Here is a 20,506-nt window from a genome sequence, read left to right as displayed (position 1 = left end):
AATAATCATAATAAACTTCTTCTATCTAGTTTTTTTTTTCTTGACGGTTTGCAAACTGACACGGTGCATTACCGCCACCAACTGTTAAGGTGTGGGGAGATAAGGGAGGGGTGCACATCACATGTGATTTGAACATTGATGGAATGAAAATGTTCCCTATTAACAAAAACAAATTCATCATGTGATGGTGCCTTTATGTGTGCAGTTAATAGCTCAGATTACATTAGAGAAACCAGCTCTTGCTGTAAATTGCACGTTCATGCTGGAATGTGACCTATCAGGATGACTGACATTCTTGATGACTTCTTGTTTTCACATTATTAACAGTTTCCCAGCATCACCTCTATGTGTCACCAGTGGAACAATAGCTGTAGAAATGTGAGTACACCAGCCATGAACTTGGCGTGGTGCAGCGCACATTTCCATGATCATTTCACTTTTGATACATCTGAACGTTAGCACGGAGAAAGGACCTACGCCACGTTTTTGTGCGTATAGATCCTTTGTACATGAGGCACCTGGTGACTGAACTTCACTTCCTCTATCCACCACAGTGCGAGCATAACTGCCAGCAGTTCCACAGAAAAGACAGCTAAATGATCTTACAGTCTTTTTATGATTGACTTATGAAATTGGGAAATAAAAATTGTTTCCTGTGACTGGATCTTTAGATCCATTTGTAAATATTTGAGTCATATCCGTATATTTCATATTAAGGTACCGCTGAACTAGACCGTCCATCCCACCGTACTTATTACTTTCTTGTGACAGTTTCTACAACTCAAAATCTACTTGGGGCATAGGAAAAAAAAGCCACGGGGGGAAAACCGATAATGGTACTACACAACATAAGGCGGGGTACACCCTGGACAGGACGCCAGTCTGTCACAGAGTGACATATAGACAAACAAACACACTCACACCTACAGACAATTTAAAGTCTCCAATCCACCTAACCTACATGTCTTTGAATGTGGGAGGAAGCCAGAGCACCCGGAGAGAACCTGTTGTGTGGGCCGCCAGAAGAGGAGGTACTGCTGGCCCACCACCAGAGGGCGCCCTGCCTGAAGTGCGGGCTTCAGGCACGAGAGGGCGCTGCCGCCATGGACACAGCCGGGAGTGACAGCTGTCGCTCATTACCTCTTGACAGCTGTCACCCATCTACTCAACATCATCTCACTCCATAAAGACCAGACGTCATCTCCACCTCATTGCCGAGATATCATACTTCATAGGAGGTAATACTCTCAGCCTTTTTGTGAGATTTGTAACTCTGTTATTGTGAGAATTTGCAGGAGAACCGGTCGTTTGTGAGGAGGCTGTGCAAGACGGCGCTCCTTTTCAGCTGAGACCGCTGCAACATATTGAATGAGAGGTGGAGGTGGCATTCCCACCGTTGTTGTTACTGGGTGTACACACACCCACACTTGACTGTCTTTGTTCTTCGCCAGCAGTACCAGATCCGACAGTCGGGGACGGTGATCACCTGGGAATTCGGGACTTGGCGGCTCCAGTATTCACCAGGTTCTGGGGCGGCGGAAATCGTGTGGTTCCGGCTCTTCTTGGGACAGACGTCTTCTATCCTCGAGCCTGCCCACACGTCACCTCTGTGTATTGACTGTTATGATATTCTGTGATTGTCTGTATGTTCGTTGTGCACATTCACAACATTAAATTGTTACTTTTTGGCTCATCTATAGACCGTTCATTTGCGCCCCCTGTTGTGGGTCCGTGTCACTACACTTTCCCAACAGAACCCACACAAACACGGGAGAACATGCAAACTCCACACAGAACGTGCCACAGGCAGGAACTGATCCTATGACCTTCTTGCTGTGAGGCAACAGTGTTGCCCACTAATCCACTGTGCTGCCCCAACCAAAACTTAATTTTACCATGCTCTCAATATGGATTTAAAACAGATTTGGTAGGATGTGGTGCTGTAAATTTGTCCAATACCACATAGATAATTGGTGATGCCTCAAGGTTAAAGGTAATTCTCCAACCTCTACCCAAAGAGCTGGGATTGACATCTTGAAAGCTCCACATCATGTATGGGGGGTCTGATCTTGTATCACATCTACCTTTTATAGATGAGAGTTTGGAACTGAGCTGTATATGATACATGCATTATGATGACAGACTTCATACTAGCTCCCCAACTACTTCCCGCCAGACACCTCATTATATTTGCTGCCTTTTTACATCTTGTGACAAATCTCTGGATATGATTTCCAAAGGTCAATTTCCAATCCATACAGACACCCAAAAGCCACACTGTTTGAACTTGGTTAACTGAATGCCCATAAAGATTAATTGGAATTGGTGGATTATTACGTTTTTTGGAGAAACATATGGCCTGTGATTTATCCACAGAAAAAAGGGAAACCCCATATATTGCCCTATCTCTCCACTGTGCTGACAGCCGCCTGAAGCTTTTTCCCAATAAATACAGCATTTTGAACCGTAATTCACAATGCACCATCATCTGCATACAAAGACCGACTGAGAAAATATCATTAATCATGATGTCAGAACAGTAAGGGAGTACACACACTCCCTTGTGGAACTCCACTGTCTGTTGGATAAATCCTAGAGTGGGCTACTCCAACTCCAGTTATTCTCCCACCTATTCCCTTGGCTTCAAGCGTGATAAGGAGACCATCCCACCACAACATATCATATTGGTTTCAATATCAAAAAGACTGCTTCTACCAGTTCCTTATTAGCTTGAGCTTTTCTAATGAAATCCTCCACATACAGCATGGTATCCATGGTTGTTGTCCTCCCTTTGCGAAAGCTACTCTGATTAGGACTGAGTAACCCTCTAATTTCTACTATGACCATGAAATTAATGTGACCATGCACTCCATTATTTTTCACAAATTATATGTCAATGCAACTGGTCTATAACTAGTAGCTTCACATTTATCTTTGCCTAGTTTTCCAATTGGAACAACTGAGTGGAAGTGTCCCAGATTCCAAATGGCAAATGGTCTCTACAGAAATATTACAAATATTCCAGGATAGTGTTTCAACCTTGCCGTGACTAATTTGCAATAAGGACAAAAACTTTTGGTATCATTACATATTAATTCACCCACGTACTGGGCATCATGTTTCTTCCTGTGGTTGTTAGCTTAATTTATCAGCTGATGCTCAGCCCTGCCAGAGACTGACATCCTGCCCACGTTGTACCCACCTCACACCCTATGACTGCTGGGATATGCTTCGGCCCCCCATGACCCTTGATTGGAGTATGATGCAGTTGAAGATGAGAGAGTGAGTGATGCTCATTTAAAGGTGTGTGCCAATGGAAAGAGTGCACAGATAAACTCACTAGAAGTCAGCAGGTGGCAGACAAATGACCTGCAAGTTCAACCACAGCTGCTCTGCATTTTCCAGCATCCATTAACCATCCAGCAGGTGGCAGACACATCTGTAGGATAACACATAGGGGAAAAAAGTTGATCTTATGATAAATCTGGTGCATCAACATTAACCACAATCTAAGCACTTCATTGCCATGATGTGGTCTTATAATTTGGCGAGTTATGAATTGAGAGCACTTATCATTTTTGAGTTATTGTTTGCCTAAGCTGGCCAGGATGAACTATCACATCTACTAAACAATATTTTTGCCGTACAAGGCCTCATTGTTACTTGAACTGGCAAAAGTAGTGAACATGTTGGCTACATATTCTTTTGTCTTAATTCTAAATATGTCAAAGTGAAAACAGCTCATAAACAAAATTAAATTAAAATGCTGTTTGCATTTCTTAATGATTCTTTTAATTGAATGTTAACAGATATTCAGTGACTTGAATTCTGCATCCACTGAACTGTCGAAAGCTAAATGACTGTATGATGTTATAAACCGCTTTAATTTTTGTTTTTGTAAAAAGAATCCTAAATATTTGAATTTTAAAATAGACATTTTATCTTTGCACAACCATCCAGCTGCATCCAGCTGTGAAACTAATTCAAGTAGAACTTTAATGCAGCGCTTTGCAGTGGTATATTGTACACTGTGTAGGGCTTTTCCAGCAATATATATTATTTCCTGCTTGTATTAACTAAGATATAGTGATCAGTGAGGTTGAAAATAACACCAGCTCCTGCGGTGGTTACTGGCAGATCAATAATTCACGGACTTTGGCTGCGCTTATTAATAATACATGACTGGTTGAGTATTTAAAGTGGAATACTTCAGGTTAGTTTTTTGCGGCACGTCTCCCGATTCGCCAGTTGGAATGTCAATTATCCGAGCGGTCCAAAAGAACCCGCCCCCTCGGACCAGGACTGTCACTCGTGTGACGGGGACGACCGTGGCTGTAGTGTTTCAAAATAAAAGCCATTAATCGGGTCTGTGCAAATATTTCACATAAATTCACGTAAAGTTGTTGTTAAGCAAACCTATTTATTTCTTGATATAAGTTTATTATTGAATTGGCTATATTCTAAATGCAAGTTCGCCTTTTTCATATTTAATTTTAATACAAATTGACCTATTCAATCATGTTTTGTTCCTCGAAAATAAAGCAAGTTGAAATATGTATAAATGGAAAACCTAGAATACTTTGTCCAGTGTTTTCAACAAGTTGTTCACTACAAGTAACTGCTATTGTGAAAAAGCTTTAGACATATTTCATGTACCAGGAAATAAGGACAAGCTATGGGAACACTTAATATTTACCCCAATTCAGTTGTATAAGCACTTTTTACAAGTACAAACACAATATTTTTTCGTTTCTTTCAGGTGATAAAACTACATGATGCCTTTCAGCTTGTCTGTAATTAGTAAGTAAAAATTAGCTATATTCAATAAGCTTTTATGAATTTTTTTATTGAATCAGCAGCTTATTTTGCATTCTCATGAATTGCGCAATGCACAAAAAAGAGTAAGTTTTATGCATTCTCAAATTATGTATGTAAATTAATCGATTACTCTACATTTGATTTCTCTTGGAAAATTCGTGGTTTGGAGATTTTTGATGGCTTACGATTTATTTTGAAAGGTTTGACTGGATGTTGTTCTGTGTAACTCTTGACTTGACGGTGGTGTTTCTGCGGGCTCTGGACACGGTGGATAGCATCCACAGACATCCGTAAAGGTGGGATTTTAAGCTTTATGAAAATAATTTACATTCATGAAAATCACATTTTATTTGTACATGTGGGTTGGTTGGTCACGCTTGTATTTCTACATCTAAAAGCGAAAGAACGTAGATACATAGGATGATCCAGCTGTGTTCATTGTGGGGGGTTGCGTGGGGTGATGGGTTGATTATAAACAATACCCTGAAAATCATACTTGTAAATATATTTTTGTTGTGTATGTACCTGCATTTGAAAATTGCTGTGAAGATATATATATATATATATATATATATATATATATATATATATATATATATATATATATATATATATATAAAACCCCAATTCCAGTGAAGTTGGTTGTGTGAAATGTAAATTAAAAACAGAATACAATCATTTGCAAATCTTCTTCAACCTATATTCAATTGAATACACCACAAAGACAAGATATTTAATGTTCAAACTGATAGACTTTTTTGTTTTTGTGCAAATATTTGCTCATTTTGAAATGGATGCCTACAACACGTTTCAGAAAAGCTGGGACAGGGGCAACAAAAGACTGGGAAAGTTGATGAATGCTCAAAGAACACCTGTTTGGAACATTCCACAGGTGAACAGGTTAATTGGAAACAGGTGAGTGTCATGATTGGTTATAAAAGGAGCATCCACAAAAGGCTCAGCCATTCACAAGCAAAGATGGGGCAAGGATCACCACTTTGTGAACAACTGCGTGAAAAAATAGTTCAACAGTTTAAGAACAATGTTTGTCAATGTTCAATTGCAAGGAATTTAGGGATTCCATCATCTACAGTCCATAATATAATCAAAAGGTTCAGAGAATCTGGAGAACTTTTTACATTTAAGTGGCAAGACTGAAAACCAACGTTGAATGCCCGTGACCGTCGATCCCTCAGGCCGCACTGCATTAAAAACCAACATTGTGTAAAGGATCTTACCACGTGGGCTCAGGAACACTTCAGAAAATCATTGTCAGTTAACACAGTTCATCGCTACATCTACAAGTGCAAGTTAAAACTCTGCCATGCAAATCGAAAGCCATACATCAACAACATCCATAAACGCCACTTTAAATGAAATATTAATCATCGCTTCGTAGATACTCTAGCAGTCTCTCTACCAATGCATGTTCTGACAATTCCTTGTCGTGCTTTAATTTTATTACATTGTTTTATTTGTTAGTATGGCCAAAGCATACTACAGCATGGGGACTGGTACCTCATTCCCCCGTGATGCCCACCCAGCAGTAAAAGGAGTACCTGACTAATATTTGGTGGAAGGTATAAGGTGGCGAGGGAAGTTAACTGGCCACCCTACCTCATGATGCCGTTGCCCATGTGAAACTCTAATCATATCTGAAGCAGCCCTGAAGCTCAGTCAAAAGAGTACTGGGTTTACCCTTTACCGTTTATTGCTAAAGCAGATGGCCACCCTGCTGAGTCTGATCTACTTGAGATTTCTTCCTGTAATGAAAAACACCTGAGGGAGATTTTCCTTACCACTGTCTACAGTCTGCTTGCTCAGAGAATGGATAAGGTTTAAACCTTGCTTCTGTACAGCGCCTTGGTGTGACTGTGTCAGGATTTGTCACTGTGATAAACAAATTGAGCTGAACTGAAAGCTGGACAGGTGCGACAGCTTGTAGGCATTTGTCCAATGACGAGGGTTCATTGTATCAAAGCCTACAAAGCTTCACAATGATTGCTTACTAAATAAAATAAAACAAAAAAGGGATTGTTACGTCCGCCAAGGATGTAATAAAATCATTTTTGTTTATTTATTTGTCTTTCTGTCTGTCTGTCTTTTAGTAAGATTACGTCAAAACTGCTGCATAGATTTTGATGACATTTTCACCACAGGTACAGTAGATATTAGGACATGGAAGACTCCAATAAATTTTGGAAGTGATCCGGATCCGGATGCAGATTCTGGATCAAGATTTCACTTTGAAGGATTATGTCAAAACTGCTTCACAGATTCTCACCACATTTGTACCACAGATAGATGTTAGGACATGGAAGACTCCACTGAATTTTGGAGGTGATCCAGATCTGGATTCTGGATCAAGTTTCTCTTTATAGGCTTTTAAGGATTATGTCAAAAGTACTTCACAAATTCTCTCCAAATTTGCACCACAGATGAATATTGGGGAATGGAAGACTTCACTGAATTTTGGAGGTGATCCGGTGTCGCTGACCAAACGGTCCCCTCTAAAAAGTGGTCCGCCATGCCTTCACTGCACCTTTACTGTGCATGCATCATTTCGGAGTGTTGGCAGCAGTTCACCAATTATGGCCTTGTTTCTGCTTAAAACTGGACTCTAGTCATCATCTCTCTCAGCGACAGATATCTGAAGCCTTTGTACAACAGTTTCCACATAAATTCAGCATTATTTCATAATACGGGAGATCAATCACAGCGCCACAGCAGCACATCTGAGACTGACTGTCTACACCCAAAGCGATCAAAGGGAATAATGTGACTATTAACCAACAGCAGTGGTGGGCACAGCTAACCAAAAAGTTAGCTTCAATAGCCGCTAATCAGCTAACTGAAAAGTTAACTTTTACCACGCTAAACCGCTAAAAATTTAACTGGAGCTACAGCTAACTGCTAACTTTTAGTATTGAGTACACTGTCAGCTACTGACAAGCCAGTTTTGAGTTTAAGCACCGCCGACGCTTCTGAATAGAATCAAAGGCGATCACAAACCCAACACAAACAACAAATTAGAATGTAAAAGTCATTTACATTCAACATACAGTGCCCCAGACGTGTGGCAGGTAACATCAAAGGCAAAGCAGTTTTCACTTATGGTTTTGAAAAAAGGCATTTGCAAAACTGAAAATTTTGTTTAAGTGTGATTCAGTGCAGCAAATAGTGACTGTGTGACCGACCATCCAGTAGGTGGGCCAAAATCCATAGAACACTGCTGGATGGGAGTGTGAATAGCATCCAACTCTCACAGACTCAGACGTGCTGCTGTGGCGCTCTGATCAGTCCTCCGTCTTTTATTATGAAATAATGCTGAATTTATGTGGAAATGATTCTTGTAGCAAAGCTTCAGATATCTGTCGCTGAGATAGATGATGACTGGAGTGCAGTTTTAAGCAGAAACACGGTGATAATCAGTGAATCACTGCTGATACATAGAAACAATGCTATTGACGCTCCGAAATGACGCATGAGCAGTGAAGGCAGGGCAGACCAATTTTTAGGGGGACTGTTTGGTCGGCGACACCGGATCCAGGTTGGCGGACATCAGAAATCTCTGATTGCTCTTGTTTTGTTTTTTTTATTATTAGTTGTTTGTCAAATAAATAAGTATTTGAAGAGAAAATCTCAAACGTAAGTGTAGTTTTGTAACGTGTGTGGCTGGATTTGAAAACAGCTGCATTTTTTTTTTACAAAGATTAAATATTAATTCTTTGGTTACTGTTATTTTTATTTGAAAATACACAACGCAAAAGGATAAATACATGCGCATGCTACATGTAAATATATTTGGGGAGGTCACGTAAATATTTAAGAAGAAAATAGCTATAAAATTTGCACAGTAGAGATGTCATCATCTGATAGGAAGGACTACCGAGAAGAAAACATACCGAGAAGAAAACGTACAAATATGCAGAACAAAACAAAATTTCCACATTATGTCTGGCCTCTTCTCTGTTTTATGGGGGGGGGGAGAGATGAGATGAGATGTTATTTTTAGGTTTCCCCACTGTCATCTGCATCACACAGCTTCCTAGAAATATAGACATTTGATTGGAGGAAAGGGGTGGACTGGGGTTGTCTTTGGCAACCTAGTAGGACAGCAGCTGTATGACATCACTGCTGAGGTCATGTGGTTTTACTTTTATTGTGCTGTAACATTTTATCGATCTGTTGTTGGCAAGAAAGATTTCACATACCATTTGGAAGCATGAATTGATAAATGACAGTATGACTTTTGGATTTCAGTAAAAGTCAGATTTCGTTCCTCTGACTTTATTCATGAACTCATTTTAATATTGATAATCATTGTGAGCGCATATCTCAAAGTCATTCACAGTAACCTCCTTTTAAATCCAGTGAGGAAAGTCATGGCTGAAAGGAAGAAACAGTTTTTGGACTGTGACCCTCTGTTACCAGCTAATATAGAGGACAGTCAAATGGGAGGAATTATATTCTCAAAGCAAATTGTAAGACCCTTACTGTAGGCAAATAAATATTAGTTGAATGACTGCATACATAATGGTTGATAATATTTTACAGGCTACCAAGAATTTTAAAATTTTTGTTTGAATTTTAAACCAATGGAATGACTTCAACATTTGAGAAATGTTAATTTAAAAAAATTCACAATTAATTTGGAGTTAGCTTGTTATTTTGGCTGAGCTTTTAAGAGGTTTATGAAGAGACTCATTAGTTGATCTGATTCAATTGATCCTTGTGGGGAAGTTGTGCCACTGCAGTCTTCAGTAAACTGTAGAAAGTAATGCAAATAGAACATAACACACACACACTCACTCATCTCCAACCACTTAATCACCACTTAATAAGACATGTTTAGCCGCATGTTCTCCCTGAATTGCTGGCTGTCTGAGTGGTGTCCAAAAAATGAGGTGGGCTTCATAGATAATTGGCAAAGCTTCTGGGGAAAACCTGGTCTTGTTAGGAGAGACAGCATCCATCCCACTTTGGATGGAGCAGCTCTCATTTCTAGAAATCTGGCCAGTTTTATTAAATCCTCCAAACCGTGACTATCCAGAGTTGGGACCAGGAAGCAGAGTTGTAGTCTTACACACCTCTCTGCAGCTTCTCTCCCCCTGCCATCCCCTCATTACCCCATCCCCGTAGAGACAGTGCCTGCTCCCAGACCACCAATAACCAGCAAAAATCTATTTAAGCATAAAAATTAAAAAAGAAAAAATAATATAGCACCTTCAACTGCACCACAGACTAAAACAGCTAAATGTGGTCTATTAAACATTAGATCTCTCTCTTCTAAGTCCCTGTTAGTAAATGATATAATAATTGATCAACATATTGATTTTTTCTGCCTTACAGAAACCTGGTTACAGCAGGATGAATATGTTAGTTTAAATGAATCAACACCCTCGAGTCACACTAACTGCCAGAACACTCGTAGCACGGGCTGAGGCGGAGGATTAGCAGCAATCTTCCACTCCAGCTTATTAATTAATCAAAAACCCAGACAGAGCTTTAATTCATTTGAAAGCTTGACTCTTAGTCTTGTCCATCCAAATTGGAAGTCACAAAAACCAGTTTTATTTGTTGTTATCTATCGTCCTCCTGGTCGTTACTGTGAGTTTCTCTGTGAATTTTCGGACCTTTTGTCTGACTTAGTGCTTAGCTCAGATAAGATAATTATAGTGGGCGATTTTAACATCCACACAGATGCTAAGAATGACAGCCTCAACACTGCATTTAATCTATTGTTAGACTCGATTGCCTTTGCTCAAAATGTAAATGAGTCCACCCACCACTTTAATCATACCATAGATCTTGTTCTGACTTATGGTATGGAAATTGAAGACTTAACAGTATTCCCTGAAAACCCCCTTCTGTCTGATCATTTCTTAATAACATTTACATTTACTCTGATGGACTACCCAGCAGTGGGGAATAAGTTTCATTACAGTAGAAGTCTTTCAGAAAGCGCTGTAACTAGGTTTAAGGATATGATTCCTTCTTTATGTTCTGCAATGCCATATACCAACACAGGGCAGAGTAGCTACCTAAACTCTGTGAGTGAGATAGATTATCTCGTCAATAGTTTTATATCCTCATTGAGGACAACTTTGGATGCTGTAGCTCCTCTGAAAAAGAGAGCCTTAAATCAGAAGTGCCTGACTCCGTGGTATAACTCACAAACTCGCAGCTTAAAGCAGATAACCCGTAAGTTGGAGAGGAAATGGCGTCTCACTAATTTAGAAGATCTTCACTTAGCCTGGAAAAAGAGTCTGTTGCTCTATAAAAAAGCCCTCCGTAAAGCTAGGACATCTTACTATTCATCACTAATTGAAGAAAATAAGAACAACCCCAGATTTCTTTTCAGCACTGTAGCCAGGCTGACAAAGAGTCAGAGCTCTATTGAGCCGAGTATTCCTTTAACTTTAACTAGTAATGACTTCATGACTTTCTTTGCTAATAAAATTTTAACTATTTGAGAAAAAATTACTCATAACCATCCCAAAGACATATTGTTCTCTTTGGCTGCTTTCAGTGATGCCGGTATTTGGTTAGACTCTTTATCTCTGATTGTTCTGTCTGAGTTATTTTCATTAGTTACTTCCTCCAAACCATCAACATGTCTGTTAGACCTGATTCCTACCAGGCTGCTCAGGGAAGCTCTACCATTAATTAATGCTTCGATCTTAAATATGATCAATCTATCTTTATTAGTTGGCTATGTACCACAGGTTTTTAAGGTGGCAGTAATTAAACCATTACTTAAAAAGCCATCACTTGACCCGGCTATCTTAGCTAATTATAGGCCAATCTCCAACCTTCCTTTTCTCTCAAAAATTCTTGAAAGGGTAGTTGTAAAACAGCTAACTGATCATCTGCAGAGGAATGCTCTATTTGAAGAGTTTCAGTCAGGGTTTAGAATTCATCATAGTACAGAAACAGCATTAGTGAAGGTTACAAATGATCTTCTTATGGCCTCAGACAGTGGACCCATCTCTGTGCTTGTTCTTTTAGACCTCAGTGCTGCTTTTGATACTGTTGACCATAAAATTTTATTACAGAGATTAGAGCATGCCGTAGGTATTAAAGGCACTGCGCTGCGGTGGTTTGAATCATATTTATCTAATAGATTACAATTTGTTCATGTAAATGGGGAATCTTCTTCACAGACTAAGGTTAATTATGGAGTTCCACAAGGTTCTGTGCTAGGACCAATTTTATTCACTTTATACATGCTTCCCTTAGGCAGTATTATTAGACGGCATTGCTTAAATTTTCATTGTTACGCAGATGATACCCAGCTTTATCTATCCATGAAGCCAGAGGACACACACCAATTAGCTAAACTGCAGGATTGTCTTACAGACATAAAGACATGGATGACCTCTAATTTCCTGCTTTTAAACTCAGCTAAAACTGAAGTTATTGTACTTGGCACCACAAATCTTAGAAACATGGTGTCTAACCAGATCCTTACTCTGGATGGCATTACCCTAGTAATACTGTGAGAAATCTTGGAGTCATTTTTGATCAGGATATGTCATTCAATGCGCATATTAAACAAATATGTAGGACTGCTTTTTTGCATTTGCGCAATATCTCTAAAATTAGAAAGGTCTTGTCTCAGAGTGATGCTGAAAAACTAATTCATGTATTTATTTCCTCTAGGCTGGACTATTGTAATTCATTATTATCAGGTTGTCCTAAAAGTTCCCTGAAAAGCCTTCAGTTAATTCAAAATGCTGCAGCTAGAGTATTGACAGGGACTAGAAGGAGAGAGCATATTTCACCCATATTGGCTTCTCTTCATTGGCTTCCTGTTAATTCTAGAGTAGAATTTAAAATTATTCTTCTTACTTATAAGGTTTTGAATAATCAGGTCCCATCTTATCTTAGGGACCTCATATTACCATATCACCCCAATAGAGCGCTTTGCTCTCAGACTGCAGGCTTACTTGTAGTTCCTAGGGTTTGTAAGAGTAGTAGGCAAAGCCTTCAGCTTTCAGGCTCCTCTCCTCTGGAACCAGCTCCCAATTCGGATCAGGGAGACAGGCACCCTCTCTACTTTTATGATTAGGCTTAAAACTTTCCTTTTTGCTAAAGCTTATAGTTAAGGCTGGATCAGGTGACCCTGAACCATCCCTTAGTTATGCTGCTATAGACTTAGACTGCTGGGGGGTTCCCATGATGCACTGAGTGTTTCTTTCTCTTTTTGCTCTGTATGCACCACTCTGGATTTAATCATTAGTGATTGATCTCTGCTCCCTTCCACAGCATGTCTTTTTCCTGGTTCTCTCCCTTAGCCCCAACCAGTTCCAGCAGAAGACTGCCCCTCCCTGAGCCTGGTTCTGCTGGAGGTTTCTTCCTTTAAAATTGAGTTTTTTCCTTCCCACTGTCGCCAAGTGCTTGCTCACAGGGGGTCGTTTTGACTGTTGGGGTTTTTCCGTAATTATTGTATGGCTTTGCCTTACAATATAAAGCGCCTTGGGGCAACTGTTTGTTGTGATTTGGCGCTATTTAAATAAAATTGATTTGATTTGATTTGATGTAATCCAATTAAGGGTTGCGGGAGGCTGGAGTCTATCCCAGCAGTCACAGAACGTGAGGTGGGGTACACCCTGGACAGGACGCCAGTCTATCACAGGGTCACATATAGACAAACTAACACATTCACATCCGCATGCACACAGACAATTTAAAGTTTGTAAACAGTAACAGTATTAAGTTTTCCAGCACAAACATTTTAAGCACATTTTTGTTCAACATACGTGAAATTTTAGACTAGATTAGATAGAACTTTATTGATCCCAAGGGGAACATTCCCTCAGGGAAACTGAGGTTCCAGTAGCATTGTATAGCAGCATACAGAGTATCAAAAGTGAATGTAAAAAAAGAAAAACAGGTTATAAATATAAATATACCAGACATACTGATCAATACTGGTTTACTGGCTACTGCTGTTCCTCTCATTCCCGTCCTCTGTCTTTGTGTTGCTCCTCCTCCCCTGGGTGAGGAGTTGTACAGTCTGATGGTCTGAGGGACAAAGGAGTTTTTCAGTCTGTTGGTTCTGCACTTGGGAAGCAGCAGTCTGTAGCTGAAGAGGATCCTCTGGTTGCTGATGACGGTGTGCAGAGGGTGACTGGCATCGTCCATAACGTCTCTGCCACCGATCGTCACCAGAGAGTCCAGCTTCATACCAACCACAGAGCCAGCCCGCCTGATCAGTTTGTCCAGCCTGTATGTGTCCTTCTTGGATGTGCCCCCCCCCAGCACACCACGGTGTAGAAGAGGACACTGGCTACTATGGACTGGTAGAACATCCACAACAGTTTCTTGTTAAACGGCCGCACAGTCTCCTCAGAAAGTACAGCCTGCTCTGTCCCTTCCTGTACAGGTGGTTGGTGCGGGTTGTCCAGTCCAGTTCGCTGTCCAGCCACAGCCTGAGGTACTTGTAGGAATCCACAGCCTCCACCTCAGATCCCTGGATCAGAACCAGACCCGGCGCCAGGAAAAAAATTCACAGGGGGCGGGGTCGCCCCCCCCCCCCCAAAAAAAAAGTGCGCACCAGAAGGGACGTGCCTCTGAGCGTGCATAATGAATTGGGTGCACTCCTGGAAAGCTCGTGTATTTAGGCTATGCCGTTGTAAGAGACTGACTGAATAAGAGTAAAGAGTGATGACAGTATTTTTTTAATTATTATTTGAACGTATAGACCCTCGGTCAAGTGATCTCCTGCATACCACACAGAGCCAGTGTTCTGTCGAGATGAGGTGTGCCAACTTTCGACACTCTAAGCTGTGACATACCTTCGCGTTGTCCAATAGGAACGACGTGTCGGGCCAAAACACGGAAGACTTGTGGCAGAAACCAGTGATCTCTACAAAATGGATCGGACCAATCCATTTTGTAGATATCAGTGGTTTCTGCACCAATCGGATTGGTGCAGAAACCACTGATCTGTACAAAACATTAACGTGTGACAGGACTGCTCATTTATAGAGCAGTTTTCTGAAGAAAAATAATTGGAAATGTTTTTTTTTTGTTGTTGTTTGTTACCTCAAAATTTCTGATTACTGTTAAAAAAGTTTAGAACACTTGTCATTAAAATAGCTAAATAAATCAATAAATGGTTCTTTAGAAACCTTTCATCTGTAAATTAAAACCACCTGTTATTTCAGATTAGATAATTTCTTGTTTAACATAAGGAACCTTGGACATTTATTTTTAGACAAATAAAATAACATGGAAACTTGTACATTTTTTTAAGTCTGGTAGAATATTTATATCTCATTTCAACCAGAAAAACAAACACTAAATAAATACAAATGTTTATTAGAAATGCAGTGTGATTGTAAAGTAGGATTTCTGTGACATAAACCTCATGATGTTTTTTTTATATATATAGTCATTTAAACTTGTAATTATGTCAAAATATGTAATTGCTTTTAATGTTATCAGGACAGAGTCATTTCTAAAATATTAATTTGAGCACAATAAGTGGCGAGCTTTTACCTGTGCAAATGTCTTTTGACTTTGATTCGTGGACATTTTTAATGATCCGTTCATTTATTGTTAAAATATAAAATGAAACAACTTTTTAAAAAATAATAAAATAGTTGCTGTTCAAAGAGCCTTTTATTTAGAAGCAGGTGATGTTATGCTGGATTCTCGGTCTCTTCTGCAGCTTTGAACTCTGGTGGTGTTGCTGAAGACACTTTTGTCCTATTTTGAAGAGCAGAGATGTTTTCTTTCGACTGAACTTCGTGGTGTTCAGCTCATCAATGGAAGTTTGGTTGTCTGCACAACAAATGTTCCTGATTGGGACAAATAAAAATATTTCTTTAAATATAAAGAAACACTAAACAGTTTATATATAAAAAAAGAGAAAAAAAAACAATGGAAAAAAACGCCCGAAAAAATAAGTTATTTAAAGTTGAGCTTTTGTGGTGTCTGAAAAAAGCTGTAGCTTTATTTGGTAAAAATAAGAAAGACTGAACCATCTACAAATTAAAGTGTTCACTCAGATCAACTGTGCTAAAAAGCTAAGCTAACGTTAGCTGATCAGTAAACCTTCACAGCAGTTCAGTAAACATCACGTTTTATTTTTATTTTATCCTCACCTCGATAAAGCTGCAGAACTAACCTCCGTTGGGCAAACTGGGACTTTGCATATATTCAAAAAGTGGGAGATTTCGGACTGAGTGGGTTTGCTCCATCCCCCCGGCTGCCTGCCTCAGTCTGCCCAGGGATGATGCCTGAACGCCGGCTTCTCCGTGCGGGTCGATCGATATCCCACCAAGTCATCAGTCCTCCCTCGGTCGGCGTCACTCTGAAAAGTAGCTGAAAAAAAGCTTCGCCCAGCAGGGTGATGGGAGAATCGTTCTACTGCTGTTTTTTAAAGGTTTTTTGTGGTTCAGGCGACCCAAATTCAAGATAGGATCGCTGAACTTTTTTCAGGTTGTGGAATCAGCCAGAGTGTGATGTGGCCGCTTGCAGCTTCCGAAGCGATGCGTCTGACCTCACGATGCGTTGGAAACGCACCGGCCTGGCGTTACGAAGCGTTAAAGCATCGCGCTGAAGCTTGCAGTGTGAAAGGCCCTTGACACTGCTTGAATAAATCGAGCTTGCCCTCTGCCGCACTGACAAGCGCAACCCTCAACCTATCAAATATCGAGCTTGCCCTCTGCCGCACTGACAAGCGCAACCCTCAACCTATCAAATCTCTTGAACACAGACACATGCCATATCCGTTTGTTTTAAAATTAATTACTTTCGTTAATTAATTTGGTTTATTTGTTAAATACGTGATATTATTGAATGACTAATATTTTGCTATATTTTCCAGTATTTCTTTTTCTTTCTTTTTTCTTTTTATTTTTTGATAACTCTAACATCCGAGGGGGCGAGGTTGATGACGTGAGGGGGGTCGCCGCCAAACGCCCCCTCATGGCGCCGGGTCCGATCAGAACTGGTCACGGACCTGGTCTGGACTTCCCAAAGTCAATGACCAGCTCCTTTGTCTTCGAGGTGTTGAGCTGTAGATGGTTTGTGTGGCACCAGGCAGCAAAGTCCTTCACTAGGCTCCTGCACTCTGTCATCCCTGATGCATCCAACAATGATATGTAGTTACTGTGTAATTTTACTTCAGTACAGCATCCATACTGGAGCTGCATTTGCACATTTAAAATAAAAAAGAGAGAGGAGCAGTTAGGTTTCTCTGTATTAAAATTTCTAAAATTAGTTGCTTTAAACCCACAATGAAATCACATCTCAACAACAGTGTACAAATTAATTGCAAATGCCAAAGCCAAATGAACTGAATGTATCAGTACGGGTATCCTCTATTAAAATGCAACTCAGCCATCACTTTTACAGCCAGTTTTTGTTACACCAGTTCTGAAAATTAAGAAGAAACTTCACCCACTTTGAAATCTGAAAATCTTTTGTAGCCCACCCAAATGTTTAATCACAATTTTGATTGACAAATGACACAAACACTAAGTGGATGTATGTGGGTGATTCTTAGACTACGGGCACTTATTATGTCCTTTGATCATATTGTATGAAAAACAGGAAAAAAGGGGAAATTTCACACTTTTATAGTTATCTTTACAATGAAAGTGTGTTAAGAAATTTGTTCTAGTAGTCTATGATGACTTTTTCACCTTTTTTCAGCATCAATATATGCAAATATTGCCGTTTGTGCTTGTCCCACACCCAGACTTTTGATCTTCAATGATAAAAATGAATGGTAAAGAAACGTTTAATGTTTTAAAATATCTCTGAATAAAATATCAATAAAATAATCAAAACATAATTGGGGTATTCAATGTCATACAACTGTTGTGATTTTTTTAAACAAAATGTAGTTGTCCCACACTACTGCTGTAATTTCCACCACAACACTGTAATGTCCCTTTAAACAGTTTGTATGAAAGATTGTTTGGGTAGTTTCTATGGAGATAAACAGTGACATCAGAGCACATGTATATAGCGCCAAATCACAACAAACAGTTGCCGCAAGGCGCTTTATATTGTAAGGCAATGGTGTGGTGGAAATTACATTTACAAGGCCAATAGTGCCCGTAGTTAAAGAATCACCCATGTACAGTTGTATGCAAAAGTTTGGGCTCCCCTGATAATTTCCATGATTTTCCTTTATAAATCATTGGTTGTCTGGATCAGAAATTTCAGTTAGATATATCATATGGCAAACAAACACACTGATATTTGAGAAGTGAAATGAAGTTTATAGGATTTACAGAAAGTGTGCAATAATTCTTTAAGCAAAATTAGGCAGGTACATAAATTTGGGCACCCCAACAGAAAAAATACATCAGTATTTAGTAGATCCTCCTTTTGCAGAAATAACATCCTCTAAATGCTTCCTATGGCTTCCATTGGGAGTCTGGATTCTGGTTGAAGGTATTTTGGACCATTCTTCTTTACAAAACATCTCAGGTTTGTTAGTTTCCGAGCATGTACAGCCCACTTAAAATCACACCACAGATTTTCAATAATATTCAGGTCTGGGGACTGAGATGGCCATTCCAAAACATTGTGCTTGTTCCTCTGCATGAATGCCTTAGTAGATTTTGAGCAGTGTTTAGGGTTGTTGTCTTGTTGAAAGATCCATTCTCGGTGCAACTTCAGCTTTGTCACTGATTCATGAACATTGTTCTTAAGAATCTGCTGATATTGACTGGAATCCATGTGACCCTCAACTTTAACAAGATCCCCAGTACCTGCACTGGCCACACAGCCCCACAGCATGATGGAACCACTTCCAAATTTTACTGCAGGTAGCAAGTGTTTTTCTTGGAATGCTGTGTTCTTTTTCAGCCATGCATACCACCCCTTGTTATGTCCAAATAAGTCAATTTTAGTTTCATCAGTCCACAGCACCTTAGTCCAAAATGAAGCTGGCTTGTCCAAATGTGCTTTAGCATACCTCAAATGACTCTGTTTGTGGCGTGTACGCAGAAAAGGCTTCCTCTGCATTACAGCATCATACTGCATCTTCTTGTGTAAAGTGCGCTGTATAGTTTAACGATGCACAGAGACACTATCTGCTTCCATTTCCTCACTATGTTCCTCACAGTGGAAACTGACAGCTGAAATCTCTGAGATAGCTTTATGTATCCTTCCCTTAAGGCCCGGTCCCACTGGGGAGAGGATTAATTGTGCATGAACTGAGTATAGAAATTTCGGGCGTTCGTTGTCGTCCGCAACAAAATTGGCCAGGAATGACAAATTTCTCAGTATGAATTATGGATATATTAATAATGTATAGCAAATATATGACGAACAATCACGGATGTATAACGCATGTATTGAGGAAATGGATCGGACACATTGCTGTTATCACGGAAGTATTACCGATGTATTGAGAATGCATTGCGCATGTGTTGCGGAAACAGAGGTTGTGGTGCGCATGCGCGGCATCTGCATTGCGGTCATCACTATTCACACTAACACCACAGCCTCTGGAGCAATTGCTGGACTTGGACAAGTTGATTGGTATGTTGTTGGATGGCAGCAACTATCACACTACATCTTTGGGGATCCATAACTACATCTGTATGTCTCCACAGCTGGACTGGCAATGACTGGCAAGTATGTTGATTTCTGCCACATTTATATAGTACTTTGGGTTTACGTAAAGTGTTTGTTATGCATTCGCAAATTGTCCACAAATCAGATGCAAAGCAGACATAATACAAATGCTTTATTCATGGCCACTTTGTATGCATTCGCTACAGCTTATTTTAGTTTATGATGTGGATGTGATAGGCACGCTATATATCCGTTTTACACATTATCCCAGTCAGCTGCCAAGCCGCAATATACGCTGTCAGTTGCGGATGTCAGCGGATAACGGCAGATATACAGCGCATAGATTGAGTATGTATTGCGTATGTAAGGTGGATGTCATCCATAACCAAAATTTTGTGCAGCTCAAAAATCCTGGCAACAGAAAAACGTGCCTCTGCGGATAATTGCGGACGTGTGCGGATGTCGGCCGACTCATACAAGCATGCTTCATGGATATTGCGGATGTTTAGCGAATATAAACCAAGTTTGTGTGCAATTCATGCGCAAATCTTCCTAAATGCCAGTGGGACTGGGCCTTTAAACTATGATGTTGAACAGTCCTTGTTTTCAGGTCATTTGAGAGTTATTTAGAGGCTCCCATGTTGCCACTCACTAGAAGAGATGCAAAGAGGAGAAACATTTGCAAATGGCCACCTTAAATACCCTTTCTCATGATTGGATTCACCTGTGTAAGGAGGTCAAGGGTCAGTGAGCTTACCAAACCAATTTTGTCTTCCAATGATTAGTGCTAAATGTATTCAAATCAATAAAATGACAAGTGTGCCCAAATTTATGCACCTGCCTAATTTTTTTTTAAATAGTTACTGCACACTTTCTGTAAATGCTAGAAACTTCATTTCACTTTTCAAATATCACAGTGTTTGTCTGCTATATGATACATTTAACTGAAATTTCTGATCCAGACAACCAATGATTTATAAAGGAAAATCATGAAAATTATCAGGGGTGCCCAAAGTTTTGGATACAACTGTATATTATATCCCAGAGCTTGCACTTATCAATTTTTATTACACTTTAAAAATAATCATATTTTTACGTAATGTTAAACTTTATGGCAGAATTAAAAATCAAAAGA

General features: G+C 39.7%; 1 protein-coding gene across 1 annotated transcript in view; it reads left to right on the top strand.

Annotated features, from left to right (window-relative positions):
- The first annotated feature begins 5,029 nt into the window (after nucleotides 1-5,029).
- Nucleotides 5,030-20,506, top strand: part of rab3ab (RAB3A, member RAS oncogene family, b) — an 89,125-nt gene continuing 73,648 nt past the window's right edge. Inside the window, exon 1 of the mRNA XM_034180088.1 lies at nucleotides 5,030-5,114. The gene's annotated coding sequence lies outside the window, so the exon portion shown is untranslated. The remainder of the gene's footprint in view (nucleotides 5,115-20,506) is intronic.

This window comes from Thalassophryne amazonica, chromosome 10 (assembly GCF_902500255.1).
Source record: "Thalassophryne amazonica chromosome 10, fThaAma1.1, whole genome shotgun sequence".
Classification (NCBI taxonomy): domain Eukaryota; kingdom Metazoa; phylum Chordata; class Actinopteri; order Batrachoidiformes; family Batrachoididae; genus Thalassophryne; species Thalassophryne amazonica.
This window is presented reverse-complemented; position numbering and strand designations above follow the sequence as displayed.